Source organism: Lissotriton vulgaris, chromosome 2_2, assembly GCF_964263255.1.
Source record: "Lissotriton vulgaris chromosome 2_2, aLisVul1.2, whole genome shotgun sequence".
In the NCBI taxonomy this organism is placed as follows: Eukaryota; Metazoa; Chordata; class Amphibia; order Caudata; family Salamandridae; genus Lissotriton; species Lissotriton vulgaris.
Genome location: NC_141688.1, coordinates 304832131 through 304851956, shown reverse-complemented (window position 1 = coordinate 304851956; position 19826 = coordinate 304832131). Strand labels below are relative to the sequence as shown.

The window sequence follows — 19826 nt, the reverse complement described above, 5'->3', positions numbered from 1 at the left end:
AGTGGAACAGAGGGCAGGGGGCACACAAAACGAGTGGAACAGAGGGCAGAAGGGCACAAAAAACAAGTGGAACAGAGGGCACAAAAACGAGTGGAACAGAAGGCAAAAGGGGCACAAAAACAAGGGGAAAAACGAATGGCACAGAAGGCAGACGAGCACAAAAAACAAGTGGAACAGAATGCGAAAGGGGCACAAAAACGAGGGGAAAACGAGTGGCACAGAAGCCAAAAGGGCATGGAAATACTGGAAAAACAAGTGGCTCAGAGGCAAAATACAGAACAAAAATACTGGGGCAGCTAAGAACAGAAGGCAGAACGGGCAGAGAAGCATGGGGGCAGCGAGAGGAACAGAAGGGAAAACCGGGCAGAGACACAGAGACAGTGATGGGTACTGAAGGACAGACCCAGCAGAGAGAGCACGGGGACAGCGAGGGGAACAAAGGGAAGAAAAAGGGTCACGGACCACGTACAGGAAGCGGGGGAAGACGGACAACAGCAGTCACAGACACAACAATGAAAATACAGGCAATACAATAAAAGCAATAAAGCGGAGGATGAACAACCATACCTACGGTCTACCACTGGCCACCAGGGATGTGGTACAGGTGGTAGCCTGCGGGTCGTGGAGGGCCTCGAACTTCCTCAGCAGCGGCAGCTGGGGCAGGGACGCACAGGCAGCGCTGCGCAGAGGAGGAGCGACCTACCTAGTGGGGTCAAGGGTCACAGTAATCATTTGCTTTCGCTTTCCGTGTGTTTTAACTATTCACTCTGGATTTAACCCATGCAGTTGTAGGTTGACAAACCTCAAAAGAATATAGTTTCATGAGAAAAAAGATACACTTGAGAAATTATTTCTCCATGTATTTAAAGCCGAATGGTGATGTTACATTTATGTATATATACAGGGAGTTTAATTTGTTAAAAATTTGCTTTGCTCAACACTACTGAGCGACAACAATGCACTATGAAATGCAATGTTTTCTAGCATCTGAGACTATAGTCTGTCTTCAATATTGTTAGTCATGTGCCTCGTAGTCTTGGAGGTGGGTGGGCACCAAGCAAAACACTTAAAAAACCAATATGGCGATGTTGTTTTGCATGTGAACAAGGGCTCCGGAAACCCGAAACACGTCATGCGTGGGAACAAGTTTTTGAATAAATAAACATCTTGTCTGATACTGCGTGGTCTGTGTCTCCTTCATCGCCGCCTGGAGGTTGCGGGAGTTCGATTCTTGCTGATATATTATTATTATTATAGGTAGTTTTATAATGCGCTCAAATACTCAGGAGTATCCTGGCGCGGGCATATGCAGACAGACAGTAGGCAGAAAGGAATGGAAGGTTAGACCATCATTTTAAAGAGATGGGTTTTGAGTGCTTTTTAAAAAAGATTGAGATCCTGAGAAGCACGTAACTTCACGGGAGGGCGTTCCAGGACCCCGCTGTTTTCGCGGTGATAGAGTGACCACCTAGATGCGCCCGTCTAAAGCGTGGAACAATCAGCCGGTATTGAGTGCCCAGCTAGAGGGGGTTAGGTTCGTACAGGGAGAAGCGTCTACTCAAGTACAGTAGCCCTTGACCATGGATGGCTTTATGGGTGAAAATGAGGGTCTTAAACAGAACCCGTTGAGCAACTGAGAGCCATTGCAAACTGCGCAGATGCTGCTGGACGCTAGACTTCTGAGAGGTGTTAAAGAGAAGTCTAGCCACAGTATTCTGTATAATCTGAAGGCGATTGGTTAGGTAGCCCGGGATGCCAATGAACAAAGCATTGGCATAGTCTAGCGGGAAAGAATGAGGGCCGGCACCACCGTTTATTTGGCCTGCCTTGGGAGCTGGGGAAAAAATCTACAAAGAGCTTTGAGGGTACCAAAGCAACTGCAGATTTTTTGCCGGTTTGCCCACAGAATTAGGGCGCGGAGCATCAGAGGGCCACAGAGACTCTCTGAAGTTGGCAGGGAACTGTCCATAAAGAAGAACTTCCGATTTGTCTTCGTTGCACTTCGATTCGGCAAGTGCAAGCCAGTGGAAGACCGATGAAAGGCAGGTCTGGACAGATGAAGTGTCCATATCCGTACCCGTCCAAGTGAACAGCAACTGAGTGTCATCCACATAGGCTATAATTTTCGCACCCAGTTCTTCGGCCAGAGAAATCAGGGGGGTCAGGTAGATGTTAAACAGAAGGGGACTTAACGTAGATACCTGTGGCACCCCGGTGGCCGAATAGGGAGGCAGCCACCTCTGCCGCCAGCATCCAGGAACTCCCTGATGGCCTCTGGCATTTCAACCAGGGTTACTTCGGTGCTGTAGGCAGCACGGAACCCAGATTGAGCAGGGTGCAAAGCATAGGAAGCCTCTACCAATGCATCCAGCTGGTGAAATGTGATCTCACACACTTTGGCCAGCACCGGCAGCAGGGAAATAGGTCGATAGTTAGCTGGAACTGAGGGATCCAATCCTGATTTTTTAAGAAGCGGCAGAAGTTTAGCCTTCTTCCAGCAGGACAGAACTGTTGCTGTCCGAAAGGAGAGACTAATAATCTCAGACACCTCAGAGCAGACCACCTCCGCCACCCCTCCTAAAACACGAGCAGGGCAGGGTTCGGTGGGTGATCCGGACTTCATAGATTTCAAGACAGCCAGAATATCGGCTTCAGCTTTTAGAGATAATTCCCTAAAGACGTGAGTAAGGGAGGTGGGAGGTGGCAAGGCGGTAATACTCTGACTAAGACAGGCGGTGCGCAGGCTATCCTGAATCCCAGCTATTTTATCGGCAAAAAAGGAGGAAATATCCTAGCACCACTGCTCAGAGGAAGGCAGCGTTGGTTGCTCAGCACAGGGGGAGAGAAAGCTCTTAACAATAGCAAAAATGTCCTTGCTGTTGTTATTGCATTAGTAATCCTGCATAATAATCACTCTTAGCCACCCTGATGGCCGCATAGTATTCCCTCTGAGCCGCATGCAGAGCCCCCTTGGCCGTTGGGCAGTAAGCACGTCTCCAGCAGCGCTCCAGTTTTTTACAGCCTAGCTTCATTTTTTTCAGGGCATGCGAGAACCAGGGCTTAGAAGGCACAGGGCGTTTTTTGGAGCCGACACCCGGTTTCACAGAGGACCTCAACCCCGAGCCAATCCAGGTGTTAAAGCGCTGCACAGCCGCGGGAAGCTCAGATCCCAAATTGGGCGCCCCTGAAGGAGAGCATCAGACAAAGCAGGGAGGTTAACCTTCTGGTGGCATATGCTAGGCGAGGTGGCACAAGACGGCTTTTCTAAAGACCAGGAGAACCTAATCAGATGGTGATCAGACCAGGTAAGAAATTCGGGATCTGATAGCTTTAAGTCATAGTTGGAACAAACCAAATTCAATAGATGGCCCACCGAATGCATAGGCAACAGAACCCACTGTGTTAACTGGGCTAGATTTAAGGAGTCCAAGAAACTCCTTAAGTCCGGCGACTCATAAACATCCATATGAACATTCAAGTCCCCCAAAAGAAGAAACTTAGGGAACCGCAGGGCCCGAGGCACAATAACATCCCCCAAAGCCTAAAAGAAAGGTCCAGGAGGGCCTGGGGGGCTATAGACCAGTGTGCCTCCCAACGTAAAATGAGGTGTAAGGATGAGAGAGAAGTGGAGAACCTCTCCTTCGCCCAGTTCGTTCGAAGCCTCGCCAGAAAAGGACCAGATATCCCAAAACACCACAGCAGATCCCCCTCCTCTCACCCATTGGGCGATCAGCCCTAATAATTTTAAAGCCTCTCGGGATGGCCAGTTCCACCACCGGGGCACAGGAGTTGTTTAACCATGTCTCGGTGATGAACAGGATATCAAGTCGGCCATCCAACAGAAGCTCAAAGATGTCGGTAGCGTGTTTAACCATTGATCGGGCGTTTATTAGCGCCACTGAGATCATTTGTTTGTTATTTGTTAGAGGGGCGGGAGCAGGTGTGGTTTGCGGAAAGCAGAAATTGCATAAGGAACAAATTCTAGAGGAGCAGTCCGAGACTTCCCACGGCATAACACCCCTGTATTCAGCAGTGTTTAGTGCCATTAACTCCTCCCGCTTGTACCTCTTCATGCCTGCCATCTGCATGGAAGAAAATTGGGCAGTATGGCCAGCGCTATGCGCGCCAAGGGCACGGACAGGTGCAGACGGGCTTGCCTTTGGCACGAAAGCGGCGCGCCCCTCGTCCAGGATGACATATGCAATCTATGTGTGAACCTCCCTCCCCCAGCTACAGCGCTGCCACCAGTCCAGCCGGGGTCCGGGACTACTCCTAAGAAGGCCGCCTGACCTCCACTTAATCGGCACAGCGAGCCGCGGTGGAACGGGGCAGGGAAGGCACACCTCAGCACCACAAGATTGAAAAACAGGTAAGCGGTGTCACAAAAGTGAGGATAACAGTTAGGAGCAACTGATTAGTAAAAATAAAATGAGCGTGAGCGCCTTTGCGCAAGACTCGAGCACAGTGCCAGGTAAAACACAATATTAGAATGAGAGCAGAAATAAAGCGTGTGCCACCTCTGCAGAGCAAACGGGTCCGAGTAGGGGCTGCCACCACCTACTCTAGCCGCAAGTGTCTCAGTCTGGTAGTCAACTTATGTGTGAACCTCCCTCCCCCAGCTAGAGCGCTGCCACCAGTCCAGCCGGGGTCCGGGACTACTCCTAAGATGGCTGCCTGCCCTCCACTCAATCGGCACAGCGAGCCGCGGTGGAACGGGGCAGGGAAGGCAAACCTTTGCACCACAAGATTGAAAAAACAGGTAAGCGGTGTCACACAGTGAGGATAACAGTTTGGAGCAACTGATTAGTAAAAATAAAATGAGCGCGAGCACCTTCGCGCTAGACTCGAGGACAGTGTCAGGTGAAATCACAATATTAAAATTAGAGCAGAAATAAAGTGTGTGCTGTCTCTGCAGAGCAAACGGGTTCGAGTAGGAGCTGCCACCACCCTCCCTATGCCAAGGTTTATTGAAGAATGAGTAGGTGTATTAGTGTCTGAATGGATGATTTGGTAGGTGCGTGACTCACTGTATAGGTGAGTGATTAAATGAGTCTTACTGAATACATGAGTTAGTGACTAAACTGTGTGAATGTCTGTATCAGTCACTCAGTTGGTGTGTAAGCGGTTGCGTGGGTTGGTGAGTAGCTACATGAGGGTATATATGGGTTATTGATTGGTTGTCTGAGTATCTGTATGGATGCCTGAGTGTCTTTGTGGGTGGGTGGGGGGGTGTGACTCTGTGCATAGAAGTGTGAGTGGGTGATGCAAAGGGTGTAAGGGCTCAAGCCTGCATATGTGAAGGGCTGTGTGAGTGGGTGGGTGAGTGTGTGTATGGGATTGTTGGTGAGTGAATACATGTCTCGGTGTTACATATGTGAGTAACTACATATGTGAAAGGCAGTATATGTGAGTGTTGGAGTATATAAATGACTATATGTGAGAGTGCATGATTGTGAGAGTGGCTGTATGGATGAGTGTGTGCTTGTATCAGCTAGTGTATCATAGAGAAAGTATGTGTTAGTAGCAGTATGAATAAGTGAGGTGGGGTGTGTATAACTGTATAGGTGAGTAAATGGGAGTGTGATTAAGTCTTTGCATGACTGACTAGGTGTGTGAGTAACTGTATGGATGAGTGGCGGTGTGAGTGTATGAGTGCATATGATAGTGCTGTATTGATGAGTGACTATATGGGTGAATGAGTGGACGTGTGGTTGTAGACCTAGGAATCAGTGAGTAGGTATGTAGTAACTGGTATTGGTTTGTCTATGGTTTCAAAAATGATAGTCTGTATTTTAGAGTGGGTGTATCAAAAGTTATATTAGGGTTTGAGGAGGTGCATTAGATTATCACATGGATTGTGTCATCAATGATTTTATTTGAGATGTCATCAGTGATGTCACTGACCATGTCATGAATTATGTAATATGTGACGTCATGAGCCGTGCACCTCGGGGGCGCGAGTTATAGTTAGCTGAACTAACTATAACGGATGAATTTCTCTGATTTTGTATGAGTGAAATGTCCAACTAACTATAACGTCCCTGAAATCTGTGTTTTTTTCAGTGAATTTCTAAGGTTTTTTAAATGCTAATTTCTAACTATAACGTCCCTGAAACCTATGTTTTTTTCAGTGTATTTCTAAGCTTTTTTCAATGCTAATTTCTAATTATGCCTACAGAGGTAGGACATGTGAGGAAAGGCACAGAAAGAAGCAAGAGAAATGCAGAAAGAGGCAACAGAAGTACAGAAAGACGTAGAAAAGTGCAGAAAAAAGTAAGAGATATGCAGAAGGAACTGACAGAGGTGCAGAAAGAGGCCTTGTTTCAAAGTCATCATGTGCCCCCAACTTTTTACTCACTGGTGCTGGTGGTAACTGACTCTGACTAACCAGGCCCGGAACTGGTGCTATGCTGAAAGACACTTAGAATACGGTGAAAACACCTACATACACTAGGGTACACTGTGTGTTGGGGTGTCCCTGTGATTGGCAAGACCACCCCTGTAAGGTCCTAGTACGTAATAGGGCAGGGGGGTTAAAACTACCTTTAACTCAGAGGTGCAGAAAGAGGCAAGAGAGGTGCATAAACAGGAAGAAAAGATGCAGAAACAGGGTACAGGGGTGCAGAAAGAGGCAAGTTAGGAGTAGAAAGAAGTAAGAGCAGTCCAGAAAGACCCAACAGAAGTTCATAAAGAGGCAAGAGGGGTGAAGAAAAAGGTAGGAGGAGTGCACAATGAGGCAAGAGTGTTACAGAAAGAGGCAGAAGGGGGGTAGACTGAAGGAAGAGCAGTGCAGAAAGAGGCAAGAAAACTGATGAAAGAAGCAACAGATGTGTAGAAAGAAACAGGAGAAGTGCAGAAAGAGACAAGTGAGATGCAGAAAGAAGCAAGAGCAGTTTAGAAAGAACCAACAGAGGTGCAAAAAGAGGCAAGTGGAGTGCAGAAAAAGATAGAAGGGGTGCACAAAGAGGCAAGAAAGGTACAGAAAGAGGCCGGAGGGGTGCATAAAGAAGGAAAAAAAGTGCAGAAAGAAACAACAGAGGTGTAGAAAGAAGCAAGAGACGTGCAGAAAGACGCACGTGAGGTGCAGAAAAAAGCAAGAGCAGTGCAGAAAGAACCAACAGAGGTGCTGAAAGAGGTGTGAAGGGTGCAGAAAGAGCAAGATAACTGCAGAAAGAGGTAACAGAGGTACAGAAAGAGGCAAGAGATATACAGAAACAGGCAGGAAAGGTACAGAAACATAGAACAAGGGTGCAGAAAGAGGCAGGAGGGGTTCAGAAAGAGAAAAGAGGGTTCCAGAAAGGGGCAACAGATCTACAGAAAACAGCAATAGAGGTGCTCAAAGAGGCACGTGAGGTGCAGAAAGAAGCAAGAGAGGTGCAGGAAGAGGCAACAGAAGTGCAGGAAGAAGCAACAGAGGTGCAGAAAGAGGCAAGAGTGGTGCAGAAAGAACCAAAAGAAGTGCATAAAGAAGCAACAGAGGTGCGAAAGGAGGCACGAGGGGAGCAGAAAGAAGGAAGAGTAGTCCTGAAAGAAGCAAAAGAGGTTCTGAAAGAGGTATGAAGGGTGCAGAAAGAGGCTAGAGAAGTGCAGAGAGAAGCAACAGAGGTCCAGAAAGAGGCAACAGTGGTGCAGAAAAAGGGAAGAGAGGTGTAGAAAAGGCAAGAGAGTTGCAAAAATAGGGAAGAGGAGTACAGAAAGAGGCAGGAGGGGTGCAGAAAGAATTAACAGAGGTACCGAACGAGGCAAGAGAGGTGTAGTACAGAAAGAGGCAGCAGAGGTGCAGAAAGATACAAGAGAAGTACAGAAAGAAGCAAGAGAAATGCAGAAAGAGGCAAGTGAGGTGCAGAAAGAAGCAAGAGCAGTTGCAAAAAGGCAAGAGGGGTGCAGAAAAAGGTAGGAGTACACAAAGAGAAAAGAGAGAAACAGAAAGAGGCCGTCGGGGTGCAGAAAGAGAGAGAAGTAAAGAAAAAGGCAAGAGAATTGCTGAAAGAAGCCACTGAGGTATAGAAAGAAGCACGAGAAGTACAGAAAGAGGCAAGTGAGGTACAGAAAAAAAGCAAGAGCAGTGCAGAAAGACCCCACAGGTGCTGAAAGAGGCATGACGGGTGTAGAAAGAGCAAGAGAACTGCAGAAAGATGTAACAGAGATACAGACAGAGGCAAGAGATGTGCCAAACAGGCAGGAAAGGTGCAGAAACATAGCACAGGGGTGCAAAAAGAGGCAAGGGAGGTGCAAAAAGAGAAAAGAGGGGTACAGAAAGGGACAAGAGATCTGCAGAAAAAAGCAACAGCGGTGCTGAAAGATGTATTTGAGGTGCAGAAAGAGGCAAGAGATCTGCAGAAAAGGCAACAGAGGTGCTGAAAAAGGAAAGTGAGGTGCAGAAAAAAGCAATAGAAGTGCAGAAAGAAGCAACTGAGGTGCAGAAAAAGGCAAGAGAGTTGCAGAAAGAGCAAAAGAGGTGTTCAAAGAGACAAGAGAGATGCAGAAAGAGGCAAACGCAGTGCAAAAAGAACCAAGAGAAGTGCAGAAAGAAGCAAACGAAGTGAAAAAGGAGGCACTAGGGGAGCAGAAACAAGGAGGAGAAGTGCAGAAAGAGGCAAGAGAAGTGCAGAAAGAAACAACAGAGGTACAGAAATAGGCAATAGTGCAGAAAGGGAAGAGAGGTGCAGAAAGAGGCAAGAGAGTTCCACAAATCGGGAAGAGGGGTGCAGAAAGAGGCAGGAGGGGTTCAGAAAGAATAAACAAAGGTGCTGAAAGAGACAAGAGAGGTGCAGGATGCAAGGGAAGTGCAGAAATAGTCAATAGGTACAGAAAGATGCCGGAGAGGTGCAGAAAGAACCAATAGAGGTGCAAAAAGAGGCAATAGGGGTGCAGAAAAAGGTAAGAGGGTGCACAAAGAGGGAAGAGAGGTACAGAAAGAGTCTGGAGGGGTGCAGATAAAAAAGGAAGGGAAGTGAAGAAAGAGACAAGAGAATTGCTGAAAGAAGCAAGTGAGGTGTAGACAGAACCAATAGAGGCGCTGAAAGAGGTGTGAAGGGTGCAGAAAGAGCAGGAAAACACAGAAAGAGGTAACAGAAGTGTAGAAAGAAGCAAGAGAAGTGTGTAAAGAGGCAAGTGAGGTGTAGATAAAAGCAAGATCAGTGCAGAAAGCACAAACAGAGGTGCTGAAAGAGGTGTGAAGGGTGCAGAAAGCGATCAGCAGAAGAAAGCAACAAAGGTGCTGAAAGAGGCAAGTGAGGTGCAGAGAGAAGCAAGAGAGGTACAGAGAGAAGCAAGAGAGGTGCAGAAAGAGGCAATAGAAGTGCAGAAAGAAGTGAAAGAGGTGCTTAAAGAATCGAGAGGGATGCAGAAGGAGGCAAGAGCAGTGCAGAAAAACCCAGTAGAAATGCAGAAAGAAGCAACAGAGGTGCAAAAGGAGGCATGAGGGGTGTAGAAAGAAGGAAGAGAAGTGCAGAAAGAAGAAACAGAAGTGTTGAAAGAGGCCAGAAGGGTGCAGAAAGAGGCAAGAGCAGTGCAGAAAGAGGCAAGTGAGGCGCAGAAAGAACCAACAGAGGTGCAAAAAGAGGCAAGAGGGGTGCAGAAAGAGGTAGGAGACCAGCACAAAGTGGCAAGAGAGGTGCAGCAAGAGGCAGGAGGAGTCAATCAATCAATCAATCAGGGGTTTGTATAGTGCTACTCACCCGTGAGGGTCTCAAGGCACTTGGGGGGGATACGGCTCCGGATCAGTCAAAGAGCAAGGTCTTGAGGTCCTTCCTGAACGTACGCAGGGTCGGGAAGGGCCTGATGTTCACCGGGAGTTCGTTCCAGGTCTTGGCCGCAATGTAGGAGAAGGCTCTACCTCCAGTTTTGTTTATGCGGATGCGGGGAACCTCTGCCAAGGCGAGGTCGGCAGAGCGGAGGTTTCTCTTGGGTGCATGGAAGGAGACTCTCTCGTTCAAGTATTTGGGTCTGATGTTGTTGAGGGCTTTGTAGGCATGGGTGAGGAATTTGAAAGTGATTCTCTTCTCTACGGGAAGCCAGTGGTGGTCGCGTAAGTGTTGCGTCATGTGCTGGCGCTGCAGAGTTCCGAGGACAAGTCTGGCTGCGGCTTTCCGGATGGTTTGGAGAAGGTATAGAAGAGTCCTGTTGATTCCGGCGTAGAGGACGTTTCCGTAGTCAGGTCTACTGGTAATGAGTGCGTGGGTGACCGTCCTTCTGCTGTCGGAGGGGATCCATTTGAAGGTCTAACGGAGGATGCGGAGGGAGTTGAAACTGGCGGAGGCGACGGCATTGATCTGGTGGTTCATGGAGAGGGAGGAGTCGAGGATGATGCAGAAGTTCCGAGAGTGGTCAATCTGGGTGGGCGGGCCACCCAAGGGCGGAGGGCCACCAGGTGTTGTCCCAGCACCCTCCATAACATCTAATCCCACTCTACATAATTCCTATATACTAAATACCAAATACCTTCTATCCACAAAATGTCACTGCACAACATACTACATAATTCCACTACACACAACGTACATCCACTCCACTCCAAATTTTTTTTAAAAAGTTTATATTTACAACGCCAATAGCTTTAAGTCTCGCAAATGCGAAACCTAATACATTGCAAACACTTCTCTAACTAGTAGTCGCATTTGCAGAGTGGTAGAGAAAGGGTGCTGGGCCTCAGACCAGCGCTCAGGAATTCCGCTGCATAGGATTTACAGGAGGTGCCAGAAGGGCTTCTTGGCCCCCAAAATCCCTCAGAGCGGACATCATTCCCCATTCTGTAGTCTGCCTGGAGGTGCGCTTGCACAGTGCTGGAGAAAGGGGGCATGGCCTCCGAATACGTCTTAGCAATCCTACTGTGTGGGACTTACTGGAGGTAACAAGAGGTGTACTTGGCCCCAAAGGACATCCTTGGGGCCCAACTACCCCTCCTATTACCTCCAGTAAGTACCACACAGCAGGATTTCTAAGTTCTCTTACCAGGCCATGCCCCCTTTGCCCACCACTCTGAATACATGCTCCCTGGTGCGCTCTTGAGTGGGGATTTAAGTCCTTTTCGCTGCTTGGGTCTTTTAGGGGCCAACTAGCCTACCGCTTACATCCAGTAAGCCCAACACAGTGGAATTGCTGAGAGGTGGACACAGGCCATGCCCACTTTCCCCACCATTCTGCAAACATGCCTCCTGGCACGTTTTAAGTTGGGAAATTAAGTCCCCTTGAATACTGAAGGTCCCTGGGGGCCAACTAGCCAACCAGGTGCCTCTAGTAAGTGCCACACAAATGGTTTGCAGAGAGGTGGTCAAAGGCCACAAACCCATTTTACAAACAAAGAATGCAGAAATCAAAAGTTACATGTCATCAGGAAGGTTGGAGCTTTTAAACATGTTTATTTTTAAAAGAAGAAGCGATATTGTGTATCGCGTGTCTTCCTTGCTTTTAATATATGTCCTCCATTTGTCTGCTCATACAAGTGCTAGATCAATGGAGGCCACAAATTGTGCATACTATATCTGTTTTCTGTACTTGTGCTACTCCCACAAGTCAAGATAAAGATAAGTATGTTTAGCTTCTAATTATTTCACATTTACATGTAGTTTTTCAATACTTTCAATTCTGCTTTTTTATGTATGTGTACTTTGATAATCTGATCATATTATTTTATTTTACTAACAGTTGCTGACTTCCTGATTAGGTGATGAGAACCCCATGTGTTGGTATGGAACCCAGGCTAAGAATCCCCGCACTAGGCCACATTCAGGAGAGCAAAATACAACTTGGTTCACTAACAGCATAGTCCTCAGGACAGTACAAAGGGCCATATATATGAAACTTTGATTTTGCGATTCTTAAATACCGATTATTTGAGAATTGCTATTTGAGAACCGTAAAACGCTATGTATGTAGGATTTGCAAATAATTTTGAGAATCCTACATATTCCTTAATTGCGAATTGCAAATTGTGATTCGCAATTAAGGAATACCTCCGCATTCATTCCTATGGTCCCAGGCCCATAGGAATGAATGGGAACATATTCTTAATTTGCAATTCTGAATTAGAGAATCGCAAGTTGAGAATGCAATTTCAAGGGTGCCAGGGTGTCAAAATGACACCCTGTTGCATCCCTGAAATGTCCATGTGTGCACATGTGGCACACATACATGCCCTAAGGTCATGTATGTGCGCCACATGGCACTTTCAAAAATGCAAAAAAGTGCATTTCTCAAAGAAATCTCAAATTACCACCAACCTGAAGTTGGTGGTAATTTGAGATTCCTCATGGCCAAATTGCACTTTTTCTGGGCCTTTTACATTGCATTTAGGGAATCGTGATTTGTGATTCCTTAAATGCAATTGCAAAATAGGAAACTGCAAATTTGTGATTCCTTATTTTGCAATGTATGTATAAGATAAACAGGAGTAAACCCATGAACCACGTTGGGATGGGTGAGTAATGCAAAAAGAAACAATTCCCAACTGGTCTCAATAGAAGTCAATTAAATACAGTATGCAATTAGCATTACAAAGAACAGGACAGAACCAAGGAGTCTCAAAGACGTTTTTTTAGAAGAAGCTTATTATTTAGCAGGTTTTTAGGGTCTTTCACATGGCTAAATACAGTTAAACAGCACTGTGTCGAGCAAATCATGTGACAACCGAAGAGGCACTTGGTGAATGGTGATATTTACAATAAGTGAAAGTGCAAGTGCTAAAGTGAGCAGCGTGAACGACGCATAGTGACAAGAAATATGTACAGTGATGGCTCCACAGTTTCAAGTTGCAATTACTTTGAAGCAAAATTCAATAAATTGTTTGGAGCACAAAACGTAAAATGCGTCAACAAATAATGCTGCAGTGTCGACGGCGTTTCCATCCCCGTGAGTCGGGATCGTCATCAGGACAAGGTTGTCGATGAGGGCAGTGCCGCGCACGCATACACTGATTGCGTGAGACAAGTCCTCCGGTCTGGGTCTGCGGAGGGGCGGGCTGATCGTGGCTTCAGGGAGTCAGCGGCGGGAAAGCCTGTATTACTTAGGGACTGGAGCGGGCGATGAGTGCTCTCCTAGCGTGGTAGGCTCGCAATGGATGCAGGAGCGACCTTATTTTGCAAGGCTGTTTTCCATTCATACATCCCAATTAGCTAAATTATGATTGAAAATGCAGACATTCTACGAATTTAGGCATTTGCTATCGCAATTTTGAATGATACATATGGCCCAAAATGTCTGGAATGGTTGACTGCCCACACATACATGTGAGGAGCTCACGTTCAGTAACTGAGTACCTCGTAAGGTCTTAGAAATGTACACTAAGGTCTTAGAAGCATACGCCACCACCCATTTCAAACTCTCAGATCTTTGTGTCAAAAGGGCTCCTAAGCTGTAAGCAATAGCATATTCTGTGAAGGTGCATTGTTTCCTACAAACAGTTGCAAGGCTGGGGAATTGATTATTTGAGCTATGATGTATTCAAAAAATTGTTGCATCTGACATGCTCACCCATGTCCTTAAGTATGGGGAAAATTATCCTCTGGAATACAGGTGACGCTAAAGCCTGCCCAAAAGTAGACTCCAAAAGGTGTAATGGATGCAGTTCGAGAACTTGAGGATATAGACAACACTATTTGGTGATATATGCTTCGCAGATCAAGTATAGAAAACGTTGTAGTACCATAAAAAATAGACTACACGCTTGTTAGGCAACAGATAACAACGAGCAACAAATCAGAGCAGCAAGCTCTTCCAGACACAGCTCCTCCCAAATATTATTGATCAATGCAACCCTACTATCTGCACCCAACCAATGCACTTGCTGTTCCAAAGGTGCAATTCCAAGGCCAGATTGAATCAAGTATCTCAGATGGTGGTGCACAAGCAAGTTAAATACCATACAAACAAAAGTTCAGTTCCAAGTTGCGTGTATTCCAAATAATTTTTTTTTTCTTTGGTGATAAAAAATGAGACAGCCAAGCGTTTTGTTTTCCTCATGTGAACTTCCTCAGGGATGTAGAAAAATATATCATATAATATATATCTGCATGCTTACATTTAAACATACAAAAAATAAATACACATAACGAAGCAAAAAAAGTAATTTCACGTATGCCACAAACCTGCATAATACCCACACAAAGATAGAGGGACCTGTCACCCTAAACTTCAAGTGTTCTTTCTAACATTTAAAATAACACATATTGCCAATTACGATTAAAAACATTTGAAACGTGTGAGCATAAGATTAAAAATACCCACGGCATGAGTGCTATATTATAACAGGTAAAAACTGTATACATTAACATTTAAATCTATCATACTTGTTTTTCAATATATATGATCTGTCTGCAGTGTTATATCAACAAACGTGACAATTGGCAGTATATGACATTTTAACATGAAATGTATTCATATATGTGTAGTAAAATGCATAATGCATCAGCCATAGATCATCTAATGATACTTTATATTAGAAAACGGATTCCACATTAAATATCAGGTGACCCTCGGACTGGAACGGAAATGTTAGATTAGAGATAAAAATATGTCATAATACATTGCTTCTCCAACATGTTGCTGTTGCGGTCTTCTCACCCAGCTAACCAAGATTAATATGTTTCTCATTAGAAAACTGGGAAATGTCCCATTATTCTCAATCCGATGCCCACCTTGCACCCACGAGTCCAGTTGCACATGCAGATGATTTGAAAAGAGATGGAGGAACAAATAAATCGTGGAAACCCACATAACCTTCAAAACTGCTGTGATCGACACACTTCCTCCGCCTCAAAACCACAAAGAAAACGGCCCTCCAAAACAGAATTAATTGCAATGCACACAACATCAAAGAACTCTTTGCTATCATCAAGGAGTTTGCCAGGCCCAACAGCAAGACCACAGACATCCCCCCTCAAGACCTCTGCAACAAACTCGTCACCTTCTTCCATCACAAGGTCTGACAACATCATCTACAACAGCTTTGAAACCCAAGACTCCCTTCACGCCCGACACTACCATATGCAACACCCCAACAGATCCTGCTCAACCATTTTTCTCAAACAAATATCCACCCCGCAAGGCATCCCACAATAAATCATGTGAACTATAGTGAATGCATTACATACCACTTATATTCCTATGTTCCCCATGTGAACATCGTGTTCCTTAATTTACACCCATCGCCAATTTGATACAGGTCCTTTATATACATGTGATGCTCTTATTCACAACTGATCTAACTTCCTCAATCAGTTTTTGTTCAAAAGACAATAAACCACATGGGAAGGGAGAGCCCTCCCAACTTATCGTCTCGGAAACATTCAGTGGTATCCATGAGGAGGCTAGTGCCGCAAACGGCATATAGCGCCATTTATTCTCATGAGCATTAGACCTCCACTATTGGTAATATCCTGAACTGTCAACCCTTCAGACTAACACAGGCTACTTATCATCCTTCACTGTTCCCAAGCTACAGGCAACCGTCATATGGGGAGAGTCACATAAGGATCACAAGAAGTAATGCAAATCCTCATCTGTGTTGTGCCCCATCTCAATGCAACGCAAATGGCAGATCCCCCCTGCTTTATACGTCTCAACAGTAACTCTCTGCTCCCCAGTCAATACCTTGAAAGTAGATGTACACATGGCCCACGTGCTGTACAGTCATATGAGAGGTCATTGGATACCTACTACTATTGTCCTACATGGCATGAACCTGCTCCTGTATCTGGGATTTCAGTGACCTCACTGTGCTGCCTACGTACATTATATTGCATTTGCAACCAATAACACATGACACAAACTTTGTTATACAATAGATGCAATGACGTATATTACTATAATACTCTGTCAGTTGATCAATTAATTCCTTCCCGAGCACAATGATATTATCAATACCTCCCCCAGAACACAATTTTGTCCGTCAGAAAGTTAAGGAGTCTAATATTCCCTACATTTGCGACCTTGATGAGGAATCACTGAAAGAGTGCGAGGACAATTTGCAGGGAGCATCTGTTACAATAATGAAAATATGAATTAGACACGCAGACAAAAAAAAACTGAACAAATTACAGGCGTAAATTGACAAAATGGAAAAGGAAATTTAGGCAAGTGATCTTAAAGACGTTATTAAAAAGAACTGTGAAATTCTAGAAAAAGGTATTGAGGGCCATCAGGTATACCGATGATACAAAAAACTAAATAAAATCCGGAGAGGTGATATGGATTACAAGGAAGGAAGAATGTACTCGTTTGCTAGAAATTATGACAATGTCCATGTACCAGAGGATGGAAAAAGAGGACCTGACGAGACTCTGGACACTAGACCCATAAGTAGTGGTTCCCTCACCTTCATGTATCCCCACACAAGATAGGAATCTGGGTACCTCCACCCCACAGGGCCAATTTACATTTTTAGTAGAAATGAAAAGACTGAGCATAGGCAATAAAAAGATAAGAACAGATCAAAAACCCAAAGGAGAAGATGCCAGCGGGCCCAGGGGTGAAGATCTGCTCCATGAAAAACGATGACCCTCCATAGCCATAAACATTGGGTTAATGGAAGAAGTGTGGGCTGACAATAGGACTGCACAATGTGACATGGTATGTAATGAATTGGAAATTGTCAGTTTACCAGATTATGTGCTTGAGAAGAAGGAATGAGTTGTTTTAAACACGAGATTGGGTTTTTGCTCCACACAAACCACTGACCTTAGTAGTGGACTGCTCCCTTTATAGCAGAGCTCTGCCTGGTAGCTGCTGCCCCTGTTGCTGCTGCTGACCCTCGGGTCAGGAGTTTGAGTCCCTCCTCCAGCCCCAGGCTCCCTCCTGCACCTCTCCAGACGCTTTCCCCACTACACCCCCAGTCGATCCCTCCGCTCATCCCAGGACAACCTCATCCTCCCCGCTAAATACAACCTGAAGACGAAGGGCGGAAAAACCTTAAGCCTCCTGGCCACTAAAGCCTGGAACAACTTGCCCAAAAATCTTAGACAACTAACCTTCGAAAAACCCTTCAGAAAACTCCTAAAGACCTGGATCTTTAACCTCTCCGATGACTACTCCAAGGCAGCCATCTAATCCCCTACCGTCACCAGGACCGGTTATCCAGGATTTCAGCGCCAAGATGCTCCCTCCGGAGCGAACGTTGCGCTCTAGAAATACCCTCACAAATATCACAAATATCACTGGTGGTTTAGTGGTACAGTGCCACTGCTCAGCTGCTGGATAGCTTTTCTGTCTTTTTTTCAGCTTTTTTCTACACATTTGCCTTACTTGCGCCTTTTTTCAGCGTTTTGCCTTTTTCCTTGTCCCTTTTTTCACTTTTCCTCATGCTGCGCCACCCTTGCCTCCACAATCCTTGCCAGCCCCCACTCCGGCTACCCTTCCCACTCCCTGAGTTTCTCCCCTCCCAGCTCTCCAGCCCCACCACACACTACTTAACAGCAGCTGCTGCACGATGAAGGTGCAGTCTGCTGGCCTTACTAGTGGATTCCTCCCTTAACAGGACAGCTCTGCTTGTGTGCTGCTGTCCTAGTTGCTGCTGCTGCTGACCCACTGACCAGGATTTCGTGGCCCTCCTCCACCCACTGGCTCCTGTCTGCGCCTCCTTCCTAGTAGTCTAGAGGGAGAGCGTCACTGCTTTGCTGCTGGACTACCCTTCTGTCTCTTTTTTTCAGTTTATTTTCTTCTTTTTTACTGCCTATTTGCATTTCTTCTGCTGCAGATTTTGTTTCAGCTTTTTGCCTTTTTCCTTGTCCATTTTTGTATTGTATTGTATTGTATGTTGGATTTATATAGCGCTTATCACCCAGGGGTCTCTAAGCGCTTGCCTTGGGAACCCGTCCTGGCTTTTCCCTGTGAGATAGCCCCTACAGGGCATCCCCAAGGTGAAAGCCAGGCATCCCGCCGCGGGGGGCCGTTGTGGAGATTAAGCAAGCTTAATGCCCAGAGTTGCAGAGTGTGAACTCATGATTAGGTCAGGCACCGAAGCGAGAATTATCGAGTCCGTGGACATTTGAGCTCAAGACCCTGCCGCGTCGGGAATTGAACCCTGGTCCCGGGTCTGACCTCTGCTTCAGGGTCTGCCTGCTCTAACCAGTGAGCCACACTTCTCCACTACACTCCACGCACTTTTCATCATGCTTCGCCACCCTTGCAATTAGCAGCAGCCTTGCCCCCTTCAGTGACTCTCCCGCTCCCCGTGTTTCCCACCTTCCAGCGGTCCAGACCCTCCGGCACACTACTTAATGGCAGCCGTGCCACAGACAAGCCCGTCTGGGCCTTGACAGCAACCAACACCACTGACCCTGGTCCTCTAACCTCTCAACTATACAAAGCCAGAACCATCTTCGCCCTCAACAAAAGACGCCATGCCGCTGGCCACCTAGCATCACCAAAGGACACCCAATGACCTATCTCCTGCCGAAACTGCAATTACACCCACACCAACCTCCATGCGCTAGCTCTTCACACTGCCCAGCTGACCAACCACAGCACACCACGGAATTCAGGGACCTCCTCGAAACTGCCTCCCCCGAAATTGCCTTCCTCACAGGAACCTTGACCAACCCCAGCTCTGGCTGAGACATTGCCACCATTATCCCTTACAACTACAAAAATCACCTGCAAGCACCGCGATGGCCGAGCAGGAGGAGGCATCGCTATCGTCGACAAGAACATCCTCCACCTGAACACACAATCGGAAAACTGAACAAGAACAACCATAGAAAACCTCAGATTCAGATCAACCCCAAAACCACCCTACATGACACCCTCGTCTACAGGCCCTTCACTGAGACAGTTGTCGACCTCATTACACCCCAAGCTCTCACATCCAAAGATTACATCCTTCTCAGCAACCTCAGGTTCCACCTGGATGACCCCAGTGACCAGAACACAGCATCCCTTCTGGGGAACCGCGCCAACATCGGATTCAAGCTAGTCACTACTCCAACCCATGCAGCAGGACACATGCTCGACCCCGTCTTCTCCGCCAGCGGAAACAACTCCTACATCCACAACAACAAACTCCTCTGGACTGACTACCACACATGCACTTGGCATTCACCACACCCACCGTACACCACTGCCCTCACCACCTGTGTTGTAGCTGAAAAAAGATCACCATAGAACATTTCACCAACTTCCTCAGCACTATCACTCAGCCGACATCGGCAGATGCCAACATCTGAGCATGCAACCTCCAACCGCGCCGATAGCCTAGCACCCCACGTGAAGGCTTCCGGAAAGCAACACTCTAAGTAAGCCAACTGGTTCACTCTTGCACCCACGAGTCCAGTTGCACCTGCAGATGATTTAAAAAGAGATGGAGGAACAAAAAAATCATGGAAACCCACATAACCTTCAAAACTGCTGTGATCGACACACCTCCTCCACCTCAAAACCGCAAAGAAAACGGCCTTCCAAAACAGAATTAATTGCAATGCACACAACATCAAAGAACTCTTTGCCATCATCAAGGAGTTTACCAGGCCCAACAGCGAGACCACAGACATCCCCCCTCAAGACCTCTGCAACAAACTCGTCACCTTCTTCCATCACAAGGTCTGACAACATCATCTACAACAGCTTTGAAACCCAAGACTCCCTTCACGCCCAACACTACCATATGCAACACCCCAACAGATCCTGCTCAACTGGACTCTGCTCACCAGAGACAAGAAACTCAAGAACATGAAGAGCATTCATGTTGCCGGATAGCTTGGACAATGTTGAAAATGTAAATATAGACAGTAGTCTTAAGCAATGATCTGAGTTTGTGCCCTCTGCTACACAACAAAACATAGAGGTCTTTAGGGAAAGAGTGCCAAAAGAACTACACAAACTACATGATGGTTTGG

General features: G+C 46.4%; 1 protein-coding gene across 1 annotated transcript in view; it reads right to left on the bottom strand.

The window, feature by feature from the left end:
- The window catches only part of LOC147729357 (astacin-like metalloendopeptidase), a 531217-nt gene that overhangs the window by 302948 nt on the left and 208443 nt on the right, over positions 1–19826 (bottom strand). The window lies entirely within an intron of this gene.